General features: G+C 45.4%; 1 protein-coding gene and 1 long non-coding RNA gene across 4 annotated transcripts in view; both read left to right on the forward strand.

The window, feature by feature from the left end:
* slc25a26 (solute carrier family 25 member 26) overlaps nucleotides 1–20,983 on the forward strand; it is a 287,293-nt gene that overhangs the window by 131,136 nt on the left and 135,174 nt on the right. The window lies entirely within an intron of this gene.
* LOC119973087 lies at nucleotides 14,528–14,866 on the forward strand. Its single transcript, XR_005462232.1, has 2 exons — nucleotides 14,528–14,581; nucleotides 14,691–14,866. It is a non-coding gene; the product is annotated as an uncharacterized LOC119973087 (long non-coding RNA).

A 20,983-nucleotide genomic window follows, 5' to 3' on the forward strand; every position in this document is an offset into this window, starting at 1 on the left:
CAGGTAGGATCAAGGAAAACCCAAAAGCTTTCTATAGGTATGTCAGGAATAAAAGAATGACTAGGGTAAGAGTAGGGCCAGTCAAGGACAGTGGTGGGAAGTTGTGTGTGGAGGCTGAGGAGATAAGCGAGATACTAAATGAATACTTTTCGTCAGTATTCACTCAAGAAAAAGATAATATTGTGGAGGAGAATGCTGAGACCCAGGCTATTAGAATAGATGGCATTGAGGTGCGTAGGGAAGAAGTGTTGGCAATTCTGGACAAGGTGAAAATAGATAAGTCCCCGGGGCCGGATGGGATTTATCCTAGGATTCTCTGGGAAGCCAGGGAAGAGATTGTTGATTTTTAGGTCATCATTGGCTACAGGAATAGTGCCAGAGGACTGGAGGATAGCAAATGTGGTCCCTTTGTTCAAGAAGGGGAGTAGAGATAACCCCGGTAACTATAGGCCGGTGAGCCTAACGTCTGTGGTGGGTAAAGTCTTGGAGAGGATTATAAAAGATACGATTTATAATCATCTAGATAGGAATAATATGATTAGGGACAGTCAGCATGGTTTTGTGAAGGGTAGGTCATGCCTCACAAACCTTATCGAGTTCTTTGAGAAGGTGACTGAACAGGTAGACGAGGGTAGAGCAGTTGATGTGGTGTATATGGATTTCAGTAAAGCGTTTGATAAGGTTCCCCACGGTCGTCTATTGCAGAAAATACGGAGGCTGGGGATTGAGGGTGATTTAGAGATGTGGATCAGAAATTGGCTAGTTGAAAGAAGACAGAGAGTGGTAGTTGATGGGAAATGTTCAGAATGGAGTTCAGTTACGAGTGGCGTACCACAAGGATCTGTTCTGGGGCCGTTGCTGTTTGTCATTTTTATAAATGACCTAGAGGAGGGCGCAGAAGGATGGGTGAGTAAATTTGCAGACGACACTAAAGTCGGTGGAGTTGTAGACAGTGCGGAAGGATGTTGCAGGTTACAGAGGGACATAGATAAGCTGCAGAGCTGGGCTGAGAGGTGGCAAATGGAGTTTAATGTGGAGAAGTGTGAGGTGATTCACTTTGGAAAGAATAACAGAAATGCGGAATATTTGGCTAATGGTAAAATTCTTGGTAGTGTGGATGAGCAGAGGGATCTCGGTGTCCATGTACATAGATCCCTGAAAGTTGCCACCCAGGTTGATAGGGTTGTGAAGAAGGCCTATGGTGTGTTGGCCTTTATTGGTAGAGGGATTGAGTTCCGGAGCCATGAGGTCATGTTGCAGTTGTACAAAACTCTAGTACGGCCGCATTTGGAGTATTGCGTACAGTTCTGGTCGCCTCATTATAGGAAGGACGTGGAAGCTTTGGAACGGGTGCAGAGGAGATTTACCAGGATGTTGCCTGGTATGGAGGGAAAATCTTATGAGGAAAGGCTGATGGACTTGAGGTTGTTTTCGTTAGAGAGAAGAAGGTTAAGAGGTGACTTAATAGAGGCATACAAAATGATCAGAGGGTTAGATAGGGTGGACAGCGAGAGCCTTCTCCCGCGGATGGAGGTGGCTAGCACGAGGGGACATAGCCTTAAATTGAGGGGTAATAGATATAGGACAGAGGTCAGAGGTGGGTTTTTTACGCAAAGAGTGGTGAGGCCGTGGAATGCCCTACCTGCAACAGTAGTGAACATGCCAACATTGAGGGCATTTAAAAATTTATTGGATAAGCATATGGATGATAAGGGCATAGTGTAGGTTAGATGGCCTTTAGATTTTTTTCCATGTCGGTGCAACATCGAGGGCCGAAGGGCCTGTACTGCGCTGTATCGTTCTATGTTCTAGGTGGATTGGCCATGCTAAATTGCCCGTAGTGTAAGGTTAATGGGGGGATTGTTGGGTTATGGGTATACGGGTTACGTGGGTTTAAGTGGGGTGATCATTGTTCGGCACAACATCGAGGGCCGAAGGGCCTGTTCTGTGCTGTACTGTTCTATGTTCTATGTTCTAAAGTGATCCTTATAACTACTTTGGAAAAAGATGCCGCTCCTACAGAAGTAAATGAATGAACACCTTTCCACCTTGTATCTTCACTTTTCAAAGCAACCGTCCTGCAGACTGTTTTTCACAAAATTGATTGATTTTAAATTGTATCAGTTGATGCATTCCCTGTTAAGCATTGCTCCAAACACCCTTGCACTTTGTCGAGGTTTAATACGTTTCATATCTATTCCTCAAAGCACAACCTCTCAGTTGACAAGCAAGGAAACAATGTCAGTTGGAGGATCCTGGATTTCTTTTTATGATACGATGCCTTTCATAAGAGATTCAGGGTTGATTATAATTAGTGAGATGAGCTGTTAAATAACTAACCAATTAGTCCCATATTTCCAAATTAAATTGGAAAGCTGCTGTGAAGATAGTGAAAAAAGCAAGAGCAGAAAGTGCATTAGAGGACAGTCACACATTCAGGCAGTTCAGCTTCCATAATCCATGGGGCAACGTTTCTCTGACTTACATAGACAAGAGCGCACAGAATTATCTTAAGACTCAGGACGTTAAAAGGGGATGGCTGATTGGCAAAAGGGGGGGGGGGGGGGGGGGGGGCGGCGAGGTGCCCCCCAACCAGGCTGATCACCTGGCATGTTAGAGCGTTAAACGGGCCAGTGAAGAGGGCGCGTGTGTTTGCGGGTTCTGAAGGCGGACATTGTCTTGTTGCAGGAGACGCACCTGAAAGTGGCAGACCAGGTTAGGTTAAGGAAGGGTTGGGTCAGTCAGGTCTTTCGTTCGCGGCTTGATTCTGAGACGAGGGGGGTTGCGATCCTGATTAATAAAAGGGTACAATTTGAGGCGGATGCACAGTTGTGGATGGGGGTGGCAGGTTCGTTATGGTGAGGGGTAAGCTCGAAGGGGTGAGAGTAGCCCTGGTCAGTGTGTATGCCCCTAATTGGGACAATGTGGATTTTATTAGGAGGATGCTAGGGAAGATCCCCAGCTTGGACTCGCGTAAGTTGATCATGGGCGGGGACTTTAATACAGTCCTGGACCCGAGCCTGGACTGGTTATGTTCAAGAACGGGTAGGTTGCCAACGATGGCAAAGGAACTGAGAGGGTTCATGGAGCAAATGGGGGCAGCAGATCCGTGGAGATTTAGACGGCCGACGACGAGGGAGTTCTCGTATTACTCCCACGTCCACAAGGTTTATTCCCGAATTGACTACTTTGTGGTGAGTAGGGACCTGCCGGCTGGAATGGTGGGGGCAGAATATCCGGCAATTGCCATGCTTCGCAGTGGGTAGACCTGCAGTTTTGTAAGGACAGCTTTCAGCGCCCACCATGGAGGCTGGAAGTTGGATTACTCGCAGACGAGGCGGTGTGTGAGAGGCTGAGGAAATGCATGCAGAATTACCTGCAGGTGAACGATACTGGAGAATTCTCGACAGCAGTGCTCCGGGAGGCGCTGAAGGCAGTGGTGAGAGGGGAGCCGATTTCAATCCGGGCGTACAGGGACAGAACAGACAGGGCAGAGACGGACCGACTGATTAAGGAAATTCTACGGACGGACAGGAGTTAGGTGGAATCCCCGAGGCCAGAGTTACTCAGCAAACGACAGAGGCTGCAGGCTGAATTTGGGATGCTGACCACAGGCAAGGCTGTAGAGCAGCTTAGAAAGGTAAAAGGCGCGATTTATGAGCATGGGGAGAAGGCCAGTAGAAAGCTTGCACAGCAACTATGGAAGAGGGAAGCAGCTAGGGAAATAGGGAGGGTAGTGGATGGGGAAGGTAATCTAGTGGGTGATCCAGCAGGGCTGAACAAGGTCTTTGGGGACTTTTATAGGAAGCTGTACACATCGGAACCACACGCGGGACCGAGGGGGGGGGGGGGGGGGGGGGATGAGGCGATTCCTGGACACACTGACCTTCCCAAGAGTGGGGAGGGGGTTGGTGGACGGACTGAGGGCCCTGGTCAGGATCGAAGAGGTATTGGGGGGCTTGAAGGTCATGCAGTCGGGTAAAGCCCTGGGGCCCGACAGGTATCCGGTGGAGTTTTACAAAAAATATGCCGGGATTATGGGGCCGGTGCTGGTCAGGGTCTTTAACGAGGCAAGAGACAGAGGGAGTTTACCCCCGACGATGTCGCAGGCCACCATCTCGCTCATTCTGAAACTGGATAAGGACCCGGAGGCCTGTGGGTCATACAGGCCGATCTCCTTGATCAACGTAGATGCCAAGTTACTGGCCAAGATTTTGGCGATCACAATTGAGAACTGTGTACCGGATGTAATTGTGGAGGACCAAACCGGGTTTATAAAGGGGAGGCAGCTGGTGGCCAACACAAGAAGGCTGCTCAATGTGATTATGATGCCCCTGGAGAGTAGGGAGGTAGAGAGAGTGGTAGCCATGGATGCTGAAAAGGCTTTTAACCGGGTCGAGTGGGATTATCTGTGGGAGGTACTAGGACGGTTCGGATTCGGGGCGGGGTTCATCGACTGGGTTAGGCTATTGTATCAGGCCCCGGAGGCGAGTGTAAGGACGAACAGGACGACATCGGACTACTTTAGACTGCACCGTGGGACAAGACAGGGCTGCCCTCCCTCCCCATTGCTGTTTGCGCTGGCCATAGAGCCACTGGCAATTGCACTGAGAGCTTCTAGGGGCTGGAAAGGGCTGGTCCGGGGGGGGAGTGGAACATAGAGTCTCGTTATACGCGGCTGATCTGCTGTTATATGTATCGAACCCAATGGTGGGGCTGGACGGTATTATGGCAACCCTGAGGGAATTTGGCTGGTTCTCAGGATACAAACTAAACATGGCTGAGAGCAAGTTGTTTGTAATTCAGGTGAGGGGGCAGGAGATTTTCCGATATTTGGAGTTTCAGGTGGCATGGGACTGGGCCAGGTTGCATAAGCTCAACCTGTCCCGACTGGTGGAACGAGTGAGGGAGGAGGTCCGGAGATGGTCCCGCTGTCATTGGCGGGGAGGGTGCAGACTGTTAAGATGACGATTCTCCCGTGGTTCTTGTTTGTTTTTCAGTGTCTCGCCATCTTTATCCCGCGGTCCTTCTTTAAGAGGCTGAATAAAATTATTGTATGGGCAGGGAATTTCCCGCGGGTGGAGAGGGTGATGCTTGAAAGGAGCAGAGGAGAAGGGGGGCTGCTGTTGCCAAACTTCAGCAACTATTAGTGGGCAGCCAACATAGCGATGATAAGGAAATGGATGGTGGGTGCGGGGTCGGTTTGGGAGCGGATGGAGGCTAGTTTGTGCAGGGGCACTAGCTTAGCAGCCCTGGTCACGGTGCCTCTGTGCTTCCGCCAGCACGGTACTCCACCAGCCCGATAGTGGTGGCGGCTCTTCGGATCTGGGGCCAGTGGAGGAGGCATGTAGGGAAGGTAAGAGCATTGGTGTGGACCCCAATCTGCGGCAACCACCGATTTGCCCCGGGGAACATGGACGGGGGGTATTGACTGTGGAGGAGGGCGGGGATTGTGAGGATGGGGGATCTGTTCCTGAAAGGGAGCTTTCCGAGCATGAGGGCGCTGGAGGAGAAGTTTGGGCTGGCGAGAGGGAACGACTTTAGATACTTGCAGGTGAGGGATTTTGTACGCAGACTGGTGCCGTCCTTCCCATGGCTCCCGTCGAAGGGGAGGCAGGACAGGGTAGTTTCTAGGGGAGAGGTGGGAGTGGGTAGAGTTTCAGACGTCTACAAGGAACTAATGGGAGCTGAGGATATGCAGACCGAGGACCTGAAGCTTAAGTGGGAGGAGGAGCTCGGGGGGGTTGGGGGGGGGGGGGGGGGGGGGGGGGGGGGGAGGAGCTGGAGGACGGTATTTGGGAAGAAGCCTTGAGCAGAGTAAACACGACCGAAACATGCTCCAGGCTCCGCCTGATCCAGTTTAAGGTCGTGTACTGGGCCCACATGACGGTGTGACCCGGATGAGCAGATTCTTCGGGCTGGAGGACAAGTTTGCTAGATGCGCCGGAGTGCCGGCTAACCATGTACACATGTTCTGGCTGTGCCCTAAACTCGGGGGGTATTGGCAGGGATTTGCAGATGTCATGTCCCGGGTATTGAAAACTGGGGTGGTAATGAGCCCGGAGGTGGCAATCTTTGGGGTTTTGGAGGTCCCGGGAGTCCAGGAAGAGAGAGAGGCTGACGTTCTGGCCTTTGCTTCCCTGGTAGCCCGGCGATGAATACTGTTATCATGGAGGGACTCAAAGCCCCCGAGGGCTGAGGTATGGCTATCGGACATAGCGAGCTTTCTTGGCCGAGAGAAAATCAAGTTCGCCTTGAGAGGTTCGCTACTAGGGTTCGCCCGAAGGTGGCAGCCATTTATTGACTTCTCCACAGAGGAGTAAGCGTCAGCAGGGGGAGGGTGGGGGAAGGGGGGGGGGAGGCAAGGGTAGAGTAGAGTATGGGGTATTGAGGTCCGGGTGTGAACAGAGCCGTGGTTTGCACTATGTTTAATTTGTGTCTTGACTTTTTTTTTTGTACTGTACAATGTCACTTTTTCCATATGCCTAAAATACCTCAATAAAATTGTTTGTTAAAACAAAAAGGCTCAGGACGTTAGCCTTTGTTCCTTAGGTTGTTTTCGAGCTGTCCCATTCAGGTTTGCTGTTTGAAATTGTGTGCTTGATTATTATTGCCACCGTTTTCTGTCAGTTTGTATTATGCCAGGAGGCTTTGCGTGCAGGTAGATCGTGGTTGTCAGCTGATAGAGAAGGTATTTTCTTCAAGTTAATACATTGCCCTTAGAGAGGTGTAAAACAAGCGAACTTGCAAATTGTTACAGACGCAGTAAGCTAATTACCAGATTTCTTTCTTTCGGAAATTGCAAATCCCTATGGGAATCTGTGATAAAAGTTTCAAGAAAAGCATTTTTGTTTACCATTTCAACTCGCATTCAGCTAAGTATTTTGAGACTTTGGAAGTGTTTTACTATTTTTCTCAAAGGTTAGATTTTTCTTTGGTGGAATTATTTTGCATTTCAGGATATTGTAACGTAAGTGCAGTGACTCAGATCATTGCAGATTTATTTTGTTCTGATTCGCCTCTTGCAGTGCCAGACCTGTATTGAATTATCTCGGTAAATAGCCAAAAGCCTTTTCTCTGAGGTGAGCTTTTTGAACTTATCAATTGGACACATTCTGCAAATTTCAGTCATGAACCAGCTTGAAAGCTTTGCATTTAAATGCAGTTGATTATATGGTGTGCCACTAGAGGGCAGGATGAGTCCATGGTTGATTCAACAACCTCCAGTTCATTTTCATTTTGTCGGATAATACATACAGCACCGTATGGAAAGCACATCTGTTGCATTTGTGTGTCGCATGCTTTATGAAGTCTGTCTGAACAAAAGGCAAATTCATGTAAAGCATCATGGCAAACAATGAGGCTGTTGGGGATCTTGTATTGACTCCAGCTGGCTGCTGTGTGCTCCATGTTAATGCACAAAGGGGAAAATTATAAGACTCTCTTTTTTTTCCAAAGGGAAAAGGGATTTTTTTTTTAGTGACTAGATTCTGTTCAACAATTGTGACAAACCTATTTGGCAGTGAATTCTTTCGCAGCTGGCGGCACTCATTTAGAGTCTGAAAATTCAATTTTTCAGCAAATTCCACAAGATGCTCGTAACAGCAACATGTCGGGAATATGACAACATCACTATCTTGCTACAGCTGCTTTTTGGGGGGGGGGTGCGATACTTGCCAGGAATTGTTCGAACAAGCTTTTGGATTTGCTGTGTTTAAGTAAACAAAATCTTTCGAGAAACTGTTCATTTATTTTTTAGTTGTTTCAAATGCAGAGGATGAGTGCAAATCAGCAGATGTTTGATTTAGCCCAGTTAACGTAATGCATTCCTCGGGAACCTTCCAGAACATGAGATTCTTAGGAGACACCTGCAGCTGGATTCATTTTTTTTGTAATTGCACAACGTGGAGAAAAAAGATCTCCACATATGGAGAGGTTCTGCTGAAAATGGTCATGTCCTCTTCCTCCTGCCATGGATTATCTAATGAAAAAAAAGCAATAAATTGTGTCATTTTGGAGTTGGATTTGAAAGTTTTCCCAGACTCTCTCTGCCTTAGTCTTTCTCATCAAGGATTCACTTCTGCAAAGCATGTGTTACTCATATTCCCTGTTTGTAGCTTTGCACACAGCTTTTGTTGGACTCCCTCGGGCATACTTCTGAGTTGAACTCGTTAGCTTCTTGCCATAAAAAGAATAGTGTGCCTCTAAGAAAGTTCTCTTCACAGCTTTGTGATAAGAATGATTTATGTATACAGGGGATGGTGTAGAAAAATGCGGCTTGCACTGGTGTAGGGTAAGCACAGAGTACTTTAGTACAGGCTATGTGTGGCGTGTCGTTTACTTGCGTTCCAGTTTCGAAGATGACAGATTTGAGTCCTGGAACTGTCACTGGCTCAAGCTACTGTTGAATGAATTCTCCAATTTCTCTGTAATGATTAAACTGGGATTACAAGACCACTTACGTGATCAGGACAGTCTCCACTGCAAAAGTTTGATGAGAGTCTCAGCAAGGCGCAAGTGTGCATCATGGCAGCTCTGCAACAGCACTATGTGTAGAAAAGTCCAGGCCATACTTTAAAGTACAGTTTTTATTTACATGTGTGGAGTTGCTTGAATAACCCATGAAGCCAGTTTGATGAATGCAATCAAACTAGTTGAAGAGCGAGTCATTTTGTCCGCAACTGAAGGAAATTAAAAACTCAGATTTTACTTTGATTTACTATTAGCAATACCATATAGAATTCTCAGGGGCTTGGCAGGGTAGATGCTGAGAAGTTGTTTCCCTTTTGTGGAAGAGTCTGGGACCAGAGGACATAATCTCAGAGTGAGGGGTCAGGTTTAAGACAAAGATGAGGAGGAATTTCTTCTCTCAAGAGGGTGGTAAATCTGTGGGATCCGTTGCCACAACGAGCTGTAGAGGCTGGGTCATTAAGTATGTTCATGGCTGCGATGGACAGATTTTTAATTAATAACGGAATCAAGGGTTATGGGGACAAGGAAGTCAAGTGGAGTTGAGGATTATCAGATCAGCCACGTTCGCATTGAATGGTGTCGCAGACTCAATGGGCCGAGTGGCCAACTTCTGCCCCTCCATCTTATGGTCTTAGTGAATGTGTGTCGGAGTGTCAGTGCCAAAGTCACCCACCCCAAATGATGATGGTTTAACCAATTGGCACTCGCTTTCTGGGAACACCCATCTGTAACTATATTTGTGGAATAGTATCTTGACATTGATACCCAGTTTTAGGACAAGATGCGAGAGTGTTAAATTCGTAGAACCACACAGAAAAGTAGGAGGCCCTTCAAACCAACTTGCCTGTGCCAGCTCTTTGTAAGAGTTGTCCAGTTAGTCCCACCCGTCTGTTTATTTGGAAACAGAGAGCAATTTTTTTAGACTCACTGAATTTTCTAATTTTTATTTTTCATATATTTTATCTCCTTTTCGGTTTTTAAGTGAGTCTAAAAATCTTTTGTTTTTTTTTTGCACCCAACTTTTTATTTCTCCACTTATGGTTCCCCAGGCTGGCCATCACTTGTGATCGTGAGACTGAGATACAAACATAGAAAATAGAAGCAGGAGGAGGCCTTCCGGCCTTTTGAGCCTGCTCCGCCATTCATTATGATCATGGTTGATCATCCAAGTCAATAGCTTTATCCCACTTTCCCCGCATATCATTTGATTCCCTTTGCCCTAAGTGCCATATCCAACTGCTTCTTGAAAACTTACAATGTTTTGTCCTCAACTACTTTCTGTGGTAGTAAATTCCACAGGCCCACCACTCTCTGGGTGAAGACATTTCTCATCATCTCTGTCCTAAATGGTCTACCCCTTATCCTCAGACTGTGACCCCCTTGTTCTGGACACACCCACCATTGGGCACATCCTCCCCCTCATTCTTTTGAACTCCAGTGAATACAATTCTAACCAATCCAATTCAGTCTCGCCATCCCAGGAATCAGCCTGGCACAAGTTACACTCACACCACACAAATGCCAGGATTGACCATCTCCTACAAGAGAGAATTTAACCACTGACCCATGACATTCAGTGGCGTTCCCATCACTGAATCCTCACAATTAACATTCTGGAATGACCATTGCTCAGAAACTGAACTGGAATAGCCGTATTAATACTGTGGCTACCAGGGCAGGTCAAAGGCTAAGAATCCTATGGTGAGTAACTCACCACCTGACCCCCCAAAGCCTGTCTACCATCTGCAAGGCACAAGGCAGGAGTGTAATGGAATACTCTCCACTTGCCTGGATGACTGCAGCTCCAACAACACTCAAAAAGGGGCTTTTCACAGTAACTTCATTGAAGTCTACTTGTGACAATAAGCGATTATTATTATTATTACAAAGCTTGACACCATCCAGGACAAAGCAACCCGCTTGATTGCACCCCCTTCTGCAAACATTCAAACCCTCCACCACCGACGAACAGTGGCAGCAGTGTGTACCATCTACAATATGCAGTGCAGTAACTCACCAAGGTTTCTTCGACAACACCTTCCAAACCCACGAACACTACCGTCTAGAACAGGGGTGGGCAAACTGCGGCCTGCCAAAGGTCTTTATGCGACCCACCAAGTCATTAAAAAAAAAATTTTTTTTTAAAAATGTTAATGGGGGGGGGGGGGGGGGGGGCTGTTGGGTTACTTACTGGTATAGGGTGGATACGTTGACTTGAGTAGGATGATCATTGCTCGGCACAACATCGAGGGCCGAAGGGCCTGTTCTGTGCTGTACTGTTCTATGTTCTATATGAGGCACCCAGAATCATAACCGGGTGAAGTAATTATTTTACTTAATATACTATGCGGCCCTTTAAAATTGTGAATTTCTGAATGTGGCCCTTGCACGGAAAAGTTTGCCCACCCCTGGTCTAGAAGGACTAGAGCGGCAGATACCTGGGAACCCCACTGCCTGAAGGCTCCCCACCAAGTCACTCACCACCCTGACTTGGAAATACATCGCCGCTCCTTTACTTTCGCTGGTGCAACATCCTGAAATTCACTCCCGAATAACGCAGTGAGTCTACCAACACCTCATGGACTGCAGCGGTTCAAAAAGGCAACTCACCACCACCTTCTGAAGGGCAACAAGGGACGGGCAATAAATGCTGGCTTAACCAGTGATGCCCACATCTCTCAAATAAATTTTTAAAATTTTAAAAACCTTTGCTGCACTCTCTCAAGAACATCCTTCCACAGATAAGGAGACCAAAACTGAACACAATATTTCAGGTGTGGCCTCACCAATGCACTGTATAATTGCAGCAAGACATCCCTGCTCCTCGACTCGAATCCTCTCGCAATGAAAGCCAACATACCATTCGCCTTCTTTACCACCTGCTACACCTGCATGCTTACCTTCAGTGACTGGTGTACGAGGACACCCAGGTCTCATTGCATATTCATTCCCCTCTCCTAATTTAAAAAAAAAATCTTTTTATTGCCATTTTCCACTTTTATAAACAGTTATATACATTTTTTACAGCGTTAATTTTTTTTATTTGTATAGAAAGGTTTCTCCTGTCCTTCCTTTAATTTACTATATATACATTTCGCCGCCCTCTAGCTCGGCCTGTGGTCCCTTCCTCCACGCCCCACTCCAACCCACCCCCCCACACCCCCTTTACTTTCCCCCCCCATCGACTTCGGCTGTTTGCTTTGTGATCGGTGAGGGGGGTGGGAGGTTGGCCCCCCACCTCCTACATCGTTTCCTTTTGTGACTTTCCAGCCTTTCCTCTTTCTCCTCCTACCCCTCCTCCCTCACACCATCTCTTCAGCCACAAATTAATCTGATATATCCTGCTATTTCTACTCTGACTAGCACATGGCACTGGTAGTAATCCTGAGATCGCTACCTTTGAGGTCCGACTTCTCCACTTTCTTGACGACTCCCTATATTCTACTTCCAAGTCTCCACAGCATTAATAATAATCTTTAATGTTTATCAGTGTCACAAGTAGGCTTACAATAACACTGCACTGAAGTTCATGTGAAAATCCTCTAGTCGCCACAGTATGGCGTCTGTTCGGGAACACTGAGGGAGAATTTAGAAATTCCAATTTACCTAACAAGCACATCTTTTGGGACATGTGGGAGGAAACCCGGATGAAACCCACGCAGGCACGGGGAGAACATGCAGACTCTGCACAAACAGTGATCCGAGCCAGGAATCGAACGAAGGTCCCTGGTGCTGTGAAGCAACAGTGTTAACTACTGTCCTACCATGCTGCCCTTGTCCCCGATTGCCCCTGTGCCAGCTGCCAGATGACAAATACAGATTGCTTAATGATGGAGTTGGACTCTTGCATCACGATGATATGGTCAGGAATTCCATGCCTGGGTTTTCTCTTGGGATGTGGTTACATTTTTTTAAGATGTGTTTTTTTTTGTTATTGACAAAGTGAATTTCGGTGTCCAGAAAATCTAGTGAACAGGAACACAAGGTGGTCAATGAACATTAGATTTGACTTAAAGTAAAAGGAACCTGAAGGGGTGGCAGATGCACTTAAGTTATATAGAGCTAGGATTAGATCCCCATCCAGAGTACTACACTCAATTTTGTTCATTGCATCTCAGGATGCATTTGCCTCAGTGGGGTTACACTGTATATTTACTGGGCCTGAAAGGTCTAAATTGGATAGGATCCATAAACCTGGGTTGTATTCCCTTGAGCTAAGATAGCTGAGAGGTAATCTAATTGTGGTGTTCAAAATTGTTCAGGAATTCAGTATGTTAGATAGAGACAATCTATTTCCTCTGGTAAGAGCATCAAAAATAAGGGAGCATGACATTAAAGTTAGAGCTGGGCCATTACGGGCTAATGTCAGAAACCACTTCTTCACATAAACAGGAGTGGAAACATGAAATTCTCTCCCAGATGCTAGGTCAATTGAAATCTTTAAAGGCGGAGATGGGTGGATTTTTATTAATCAATGGTATCAAGGGATTTGCTTCCTAAATTGGCCATACTTTCTTATGTCCATTGTTTTCTTGCCTTCTGTTGCTATTACTGGAGGTGGGGGAGTTTGTTCCTTCGAATGAATGGGATGCGCATGGATGGACATCATATATGTACATAGACTCACACAAAGGTACCAATGGTGATCGCGCTGATTTGAGAGCAATGCTTTGCTTGCTACATGAGAAGAATCAGCTGAAAAAATGACTCAAGAAGGATATGCGACAAAATTAGTTGGGGAATGGAAGGTGCCAAGTTTTTAAATCCTTTCATGGGACGCGAGCATTTTCATTGCCCACCCCTCAATGAAAATTGGAAATGGAAAACAGTGGTTGCTGTTGAATCCATCAGACATTGGATGAATAAGCTGATGCTAATTGGCTGGTTTCCATTTTTACTTTAAAAGTTATGACAGTTTCGGGTGTATAAAATTATGAGTGACATGGATAGGGTAGATAGGAATGAACTTTTCCCCCTTAGTTTAGGGGTCAATAACCAGGGGCATAGATTTAAGGGGCAGGAGATTTTAGAGGGGATTTTCAGCCAGAGTGTGGTGGGGATCTGGAATTTACTGCCTGAAAGGGTGGTGGAGGCAGGACCCCTCGCAGCATTTAAGAAGCATTTAGATGAGCACTTGAAATGCCGTAGCATACAAGGCTCTGAGCCAAGTGCTGAAAAATGGGATTAGAATAGATAGGGTGCTTGATGGCCAGCACAGTCATGGTGGGCCGAAGGGCCTCTTTTTGTGCTGTACTCTGAATATGACTCTATGATCTATTATCCAATAGCCAGATACAATAGTTGCTTACGATGTGACATAACTAATGCTGTAACAAAATTGCCTGGTTCATCTAAGTGTAATGTTTAAAAGTTAGGTCGTATAATCTAACGTGGAGGGTTGCAAAAAGTCATCTAGTGTGCTTTCATTAGATAATGGGTCTATTTATTCAAACAAGTCCATACTTTGATATAATTATTTGGAGTATGACAAATTACCAAGATAACATTTTCTACTTATAGTAATCCTTTTAACTCACAGCTTCAGTCAGAACTGTTGCTGCATTCTAGGGTGACAGCACTTCACTGTGATAATCAGTTTATTCTATTGGCCATTTTCATGATTTTCAAGTTCAAAGGGAAATGTAGGTACGGATGACATCAGATTCTCCGGCTAACCCATTAATCACTCTGACATTTTAAATCACTTTGAGACACTTTGATCTGAAGGAGATGGATCATTCTCAGCAGTACTGTCAGATTATTAAGCATTTTCAACGCAGTAGATGTGTACTGCAAGCTTTAATACAGCAGTTGCCATAAAACTATATTTTTATAGTCCTGGTCTCTCTCTCTTTCCCCCCCCCCCCCCCCCCCCCCCACCCCCTCACTACCAAAGTTCATTTCTCAGACCATCTTCAGGTAGGTCTGGGGTGAAGGGGTAATGGTGGAGACTGGGGCCAGGGATTTTAATTGCCTCCAGAGGTATTCTATAATCAGCCAAAGAGCAATGATGTGCTTGTCACCTTTCTTTCAAGTGATACTTTGTAATTGTTTCTGCTTAAGATTCTATGCTAATATGCCCTTGATGAAAGAACACATTGGTGAAAAGGTAGGATGCCACAACTTAGATTTGCTCATGCCTGTTTAATTCACAATATATTTTTTATGGAGCACGTTGCAGCGAGTGCAAAGCGAAAATAACTCTGTCCCCTCTACAGGTCATCTGGGATCTGTGAGAACCAGGCAAGTAACTGCGTATCTCCTGAACCAATCAGATTGATGGATTGTGCAGTTCGAGAGAAGGAAACAAATGGATGAATTCAAAGTCAAAATCATGTTGGGAAAGATAAATAACTAGAGAGAACACAGAGACAAAAAGTAAAACTTTTAAAAATTTATGTTTTTCAAATCTCCAGCAACAATTAAAACAGGAAGGAATTACTCATAAGACTTGAAATACTTTATTTGCCGTACTGGAGAGATTGATTGGCAGTAATTAACACTTGGCAAATAATTATAGTAAGTGAGTGAGCAAAATTGTGGCAGATGGGTTTCAATGCGTGCAATCATCCATTTTGGACGAAAATAGTTGGGAGCGATTCAGTAGACTCAAGTTAAAGTCCGCTGAACAGCACATTTAGCGGGTTGTTTCTTGCCCCCTGCAGTGCAGAAAAGACCCCGATATTTGCCATATTTTTTGGCCTCGGTGAGGAACTCCCTGTCGAGGACTAAGTCATTTCCTGCACTGGAGCTAACCCATATCTTTCAACCCATCCTCTGCGCCACTGCGGCTTCAGGATCCTCCACTTCACCCAACTTACCTCTTCTGTGGCCTTTGAGCCTTCCCCACTTCTTTATGGACAGGGCCTCACTCCCCGGGCCCGACCTATGGCAGTGCCACCCAGGCATCCTGGAAGCGCCAGGGTCGCATTGCCATAGTGCCAGGCTGGTAGTGCCAAAGTGCTAGGCCAGCAGTGCCAAGGCTGCCACAACTCCCCAGCGATACCCCCTGAGGTGCCATCTCAAAGGAATCTTGCGAGATGTTTTGAGTGTTGCGAATCTCGATGCAGGCCTCTTGCGAGATGCAAAGGCCTTGTCCTGACATCAAGTCGGGCGTTGCAAGGCTGCTGAATTGCGCCCAGTAGCTCTGAATTTTATGTTGAATTGTGAAACGGTAGAAGTAATGGACATCTCCCCCAAAAATTACTTTTGCTAACTTTCAGTGGTGAGTTAACTTTGTACTTAGTGTACAAGTCCATGAACTTTACTCCAGGCATTGGCATGGAGAGCCAGACAGAAAAACACAATTTTCTAAAAGCTAATTGCAGAATGATGTATTTTGATAACTTCTTGATTTCCACATTTATTCGAGTATCTGCTGCTGTGGCATTTGCACTAAATTAATGGCAAACGCTGTTTACTTCACTGTTGTTGAGAGAGCAATATTTTGGCCATTGAATCTCACATTTCACATTATGGTTGAGAATATTAGTAAAACGATTAAACCAGCATCAGATGTGTGTGAAACATGATTTGACTGAGTTGTTTCTTCATGGTGCTTTTTGAAATGTAAGACATCCTGGAGTTGTAGAGCATATGTTAGAATATGAGAATTTAATAATTGCTGCCCCAGCAGATAGTAGGGTAACAATCAAGAGGCATTTGAGTTTGGTATAGTTGCTTATCCTGTTTTGCTCTCAACTACAATATGGGGTTTTTGCTGTAGTAAAATTGATGCACTTTGCCTGCTAATCATTGTAATTATTAGTTATTAATATAATGAATAATGGCTGTTTTGACATATTCTACCATCAGTACACAGTGATTTCATATATTTATGATTCTATTAGAAATTATGGGACCGGAAATTCCCTCTCTCCCCCCTCTCTTCCCCGCCCGCCCGGCCTTACATTCTGCTTCACCTTTACTGATTCATATTGAATGACTTGCTAGATTTACGGCAAGAGAGAACAAATGTTTCCCTTAGTTGAATTCAATAATAATTCCTTCCCTTATGTTAAATAATCCAAACTTTGGCTCTGTTTCCAGTATGAGTTAAAGAAGTTAAACTGATTTCATGCCGAAGTCTTTGAAAGGTATGTTTGATTTGTTTATCATTATTGATTACATATTGTGCAATTCTGAATTGTACAAACTTCGCAACATCACAAGCAAGAAAAAAATGCTAAAGGTTGGGTGGGAAAGTGAATTCAAGCTGCATTATCAACACTGAGATTAGTAGCATTACATTGGGATTTGCAAAATATGCATGTTATTTAATGGTTCAGTTATATTTGAACAGGCATCAGACTAGCCTGACACACTTGGTTAGATCAGAAACAATAGCAGAAAATGCTGGAAAAACTCAGCAGATCTGGCAGCATCTGTGGAGAGAGAAAATAGGGTAAACGCTTTGAGAGTTAGCTCTATTTTGTTTCTCAACAGATGTTGCCAGATCTGCTGAGTTTTCCCAGCATTTTCTGTTTTTGTTTCAGATTCCAGCATCCGCAGGATTTTGCTTTTATTGTTTGGATCACAACTGAGTTAGAGCAAGTGACCAATCAATTGGCCGTAGGCATGCCTGAGTAATTTCTGCAATTACGATGGGTATAGAGCAAAGGTTCCTTTATTGGCACTTAACCTTCATCCTCAATAGAACTGTCACATGCATTTACCCTTCCCTACTAAAGTTGTCATTTTGGCCTTTAAGTGAGATTGCCATTTTAGTGCTGAATCATAGTTTGCTTTTTATTGTGAGCCTATTTCTGATAGTAGTGGGCCTATGTCGGATGGAGTATAGAACATAGAACATAGAATTTACAGTGCAGAAGGAGGCCATTCGGCCCATCGAGTCTGCACCGGCTCTTGGAAAGAGCCCCCTACCCAAGGTCAACACCTCCACCCTATCCCCATAACTCAGTAACCCCACCCAACACGAAGGGCAATTTTGGACACTAAGGGCAATTTATCAGGGCCAATCCACCTAATCCGCACATCTTTGGACTGTGGGAGGAAACCGGAGCACCCGGAGGAAACCCACGCACACACGGGGAGGATGTGCAGACTCCGCACAGACAGTGACCCAAGCCGGAATCGAACCTGGGACCCTGGAGCTGTGAAGCGATTGCGCTATCCACAATGCTACCGTACTGCCCTGGTGTACATTTCTGGAATCCACATTATAGGAGGGATGTAATATCTCTGGAAAGGGTGCAGAGGAGTTTTACCAGGATGCTGCCTGGGCTGGAGCGTTTTAGTTATGAAGAGAGGTTGGATAGATTTGGATTGTTTTCCTGGGGGCAGAGGAGACTGAGGGGGGACATTATTATGATGTACAAAATGATGAGGGGTGTAGATCGAGTAAAGGCGAACAAACTTTTCCCCTTGGTGGAGGGATCAATGACCAGGAGCCATAGATTTAATATAAGGGGCCGGAAGTTTAGAGGGGATGTGAGGAAAGACTTTTCTACCCAGAGGGTGGTGGGAGTTTAGAACTCGCTGCCTGAAAGGGTGGTGGAGGCAGAGACCCTCATAACATTTAAGATGTATTTAGATATGCACTTGCGATCCCAAGGCTTATAAAGTTATGGGTCATGTGCTGGGAAATAGGATTAGAATAGTTAGGTGGTGGTATTTGACTAGCACAGACTCAATAGGCTGAATGGCCCCTCCTGTGCTGTATGACTCTTATAACTCTCTGACTCTAATTGGATTGAGAGTCTCCAAGTGAGTGCAGCTGAGGAACTGAGTGCATTCCTGAGAGTTTGGTGAGTAGGGGAGTTTAAAGTGAGAGAAGCAAAGATGTGTTCATTTCCCTTTGATTTTTCTACCTCTCTTACCCTGTAAGGAATTAGTTCTTACTCTGTTTCAGGGAAAGGAGCGAGCTGTTTGGTGAGTATCTGGTGAGTGGGCAAGTCTGTTCCAGCCCTAAGGTTTAAGATGGTATACAAACTGGTGGTAAATTTACTAAAATATATAAAAAGCAACACAATTAAGTGAATAATATAACGATTTTTCATGTAATTTTTTCCCCCCAATTAGTGGGCAATTTAATGTGGCCAGTCCACCTACCGAGCACACATTTGGGTTGTGGGGCTAAGACCCGCGCAGACACGGGGAGAATGTGCAAACTCCACATGGACAATGACCTGGGGCCGGGATCGAACCCGGGTCCGCGGCACCATGAGGCAACAGTGCTACCACTGTGCCTTGATGCCGCCCTAAGTGAATAATATAATTAAAGCACATTAAGAATGGCAGGACAGGTGATGTGTCAAGGCTGCAGCACGTGGAAGCTCCTGGATGTCAGTGTATTCCAGGACAATCACGTCTGCAATAAATCTTTGAGTTTTGAGGAGCTTCAGGTCAGAGTCATTGAGCTGGAGGCTGAACTGCAGTCACTGCGACACATTTGGGAGGGGAAAGCTTTGTACCGGGAGGAGTCATAGCGTCGCGGGATAGGGTTCTCTGATTTGATCACTGAGAATGGAGAGTTTGACAGCAGGTGAGGTAGGTAAGGGGACTCAGAGGGCAGGAGTGTCAGCCTCTCCAATTGTCTAATGAGTTTGAGGTACTCTCAACTTGTTTGGATGAGAATGGGGGCTGCAGGGTGGATGAGCAATCTGACCATGGCACTGTGATACAGGTGTTCTGGGCCGGGGTTTAGAGAACACCATATCATGGAGTTCACCTGACCTACAACTTTTAATAGATTTTGGTTATGGGGAGCACAAGGGCCCACTTTCGAGGTGTTATGCAACAGAAATCTTGGGTATTTTTAAACAAAATAATGTTTATTCTATGAATCCAGTTAACATTTTATAAACACACAGTAAACATCTTATCAACTACCAACACAAATACCCCCCCCCCCCCAAAGATACAGTACACTATAGGTAACCCTTAATAACTTTCCTCACAACATCCATATGCCAAACACCCTCTTTCTATAAAAACAGTAGGTTTGAATTCCTTACAGACAACAGGTATTATTTTGAAGTTATCAAGTGGTCTGGAGACATTCTTTAGCATGCAGAGAGAGAGACCAAAAATACAGCTTCTTTGTTTGAATGTTGCTCCCAACTGAAAACAAAACCAAAAAGGTCAGAGCGACAAAGCAGCTTCCAGCTCAAATCGGAAGTAAAGGACAGAATCGCAGCCCAGCTACACCCACACAATGACATAACTGCAGCCATTTCATAAAACACACTTTCCTTAAAAGGACCCTTACATGACACAGGGAGTAATTCAAGGGGAGGGTATCTTCCCTCAGATTCCATCTTTCCAACGTAAACAATCAGAGCTTATTCAATCTCTCCTCATAGCTAATACCCTCCAGACCAGGCAACATCCTGGTAAATTTCTTTGCACTCTTTCCAAATCATCCACAGTCTTCTAGTACTGTGGCAACCAGAACTGCACGCAATATTCCAACTGTGGCCTGACTAAAGTTTGATACAACTGTAACATGACCTGCCAACTCTTGTACTCAATATGCCGGCTTTTGAAGGCAAGCATGCTGTATGGCGTCTGGACCACCTAATCCACCTGCAATACCACTTTCATGGAACTATGGACCTGAACTCCCAGATCCCTCTGTATTTCAATGCTCCTCAGGATTCTGCCATTTATTGTATAATTCACACCTGAATTTGATCTTCCAAAATGCATCACCTTGCATTTGTCGGGATTGAACTTTACCTGTCATTTCTCTGCCCAACTCTCCATATAACCAACTATCTATATTCTGTTGTATTTTCCGACAGTTCCTTTCACTTTCTGCAACTCTGCCTATCTTAGTGTCATCTGCAAACTTGCAAATCAGACCATCTACGTTTTCCTCCAGATCATTTATTTATAATACACATATATATATTACAAATAACTATTGTTCGTAGAGAGAGTAGGCATAGAACCTATTAGTGTCAAGGGAATATAGGTTGAGTCAAGTTATGAACCTCCCCGCCTGGGGTAGGACTTGAACCCACAGCTCTGTGCTCAGGGACGGGGACAGTATCCACGGAGCCACTCTCCGTGGTCCCAGCACTGATCCTTGTAGAACACTGCTCCATTTTGAAAAAACTCCCTTTCACTGTTACTCTGTCTCCTGTTGACAAGCCAGTTCTTTATCCATCTAGCTAGCACACCTAGAATCCCATGCGGCTTTACCTTTTGTACTAGTCTACCATGAGGGACCTTGTCGAACGCCTTACTAAAGTCCTTTCACAGCCGTTCCCTCATCAATTAATTTTGATAACCGATTCTTTGAAGGGGTAGAAGATGTGTGTGAACGTTGGGGAGGGGGGGGGGGGGTGGCTGCTAATCACGTTCATATGTTTTGGTCCTGTCCAAAGCTTGGGGAGTACTGGAAGGAGGTGTTTAGGATAATTTCCAAGGTGGTGCATGTGAAGCTGGACCCGGGTCTCCGGGAGGCCATATTCGGGGTGTTAGATCAGCCAGGGTTGGAAACGGGTGCGGAGGCAGATATCATAGCCTTCGCCTCATTGATCGC

This window comes from Scyliorhinus canicula, chromosome 11 (assembly GCF_902713615.1).
Source record: "Scyliorhinus canicula chromosome 11, sScyCan1.1, whole genome shotgun sequence".
Taxonomy (NCBI): domain Eukaryota; kingdom Metazoa; phylum Chordata; class Chondrichthyes; order Carcharhiniformes; family Scyliorhinidae; genus Scyliorhinus; species Scyliorhinus canicula.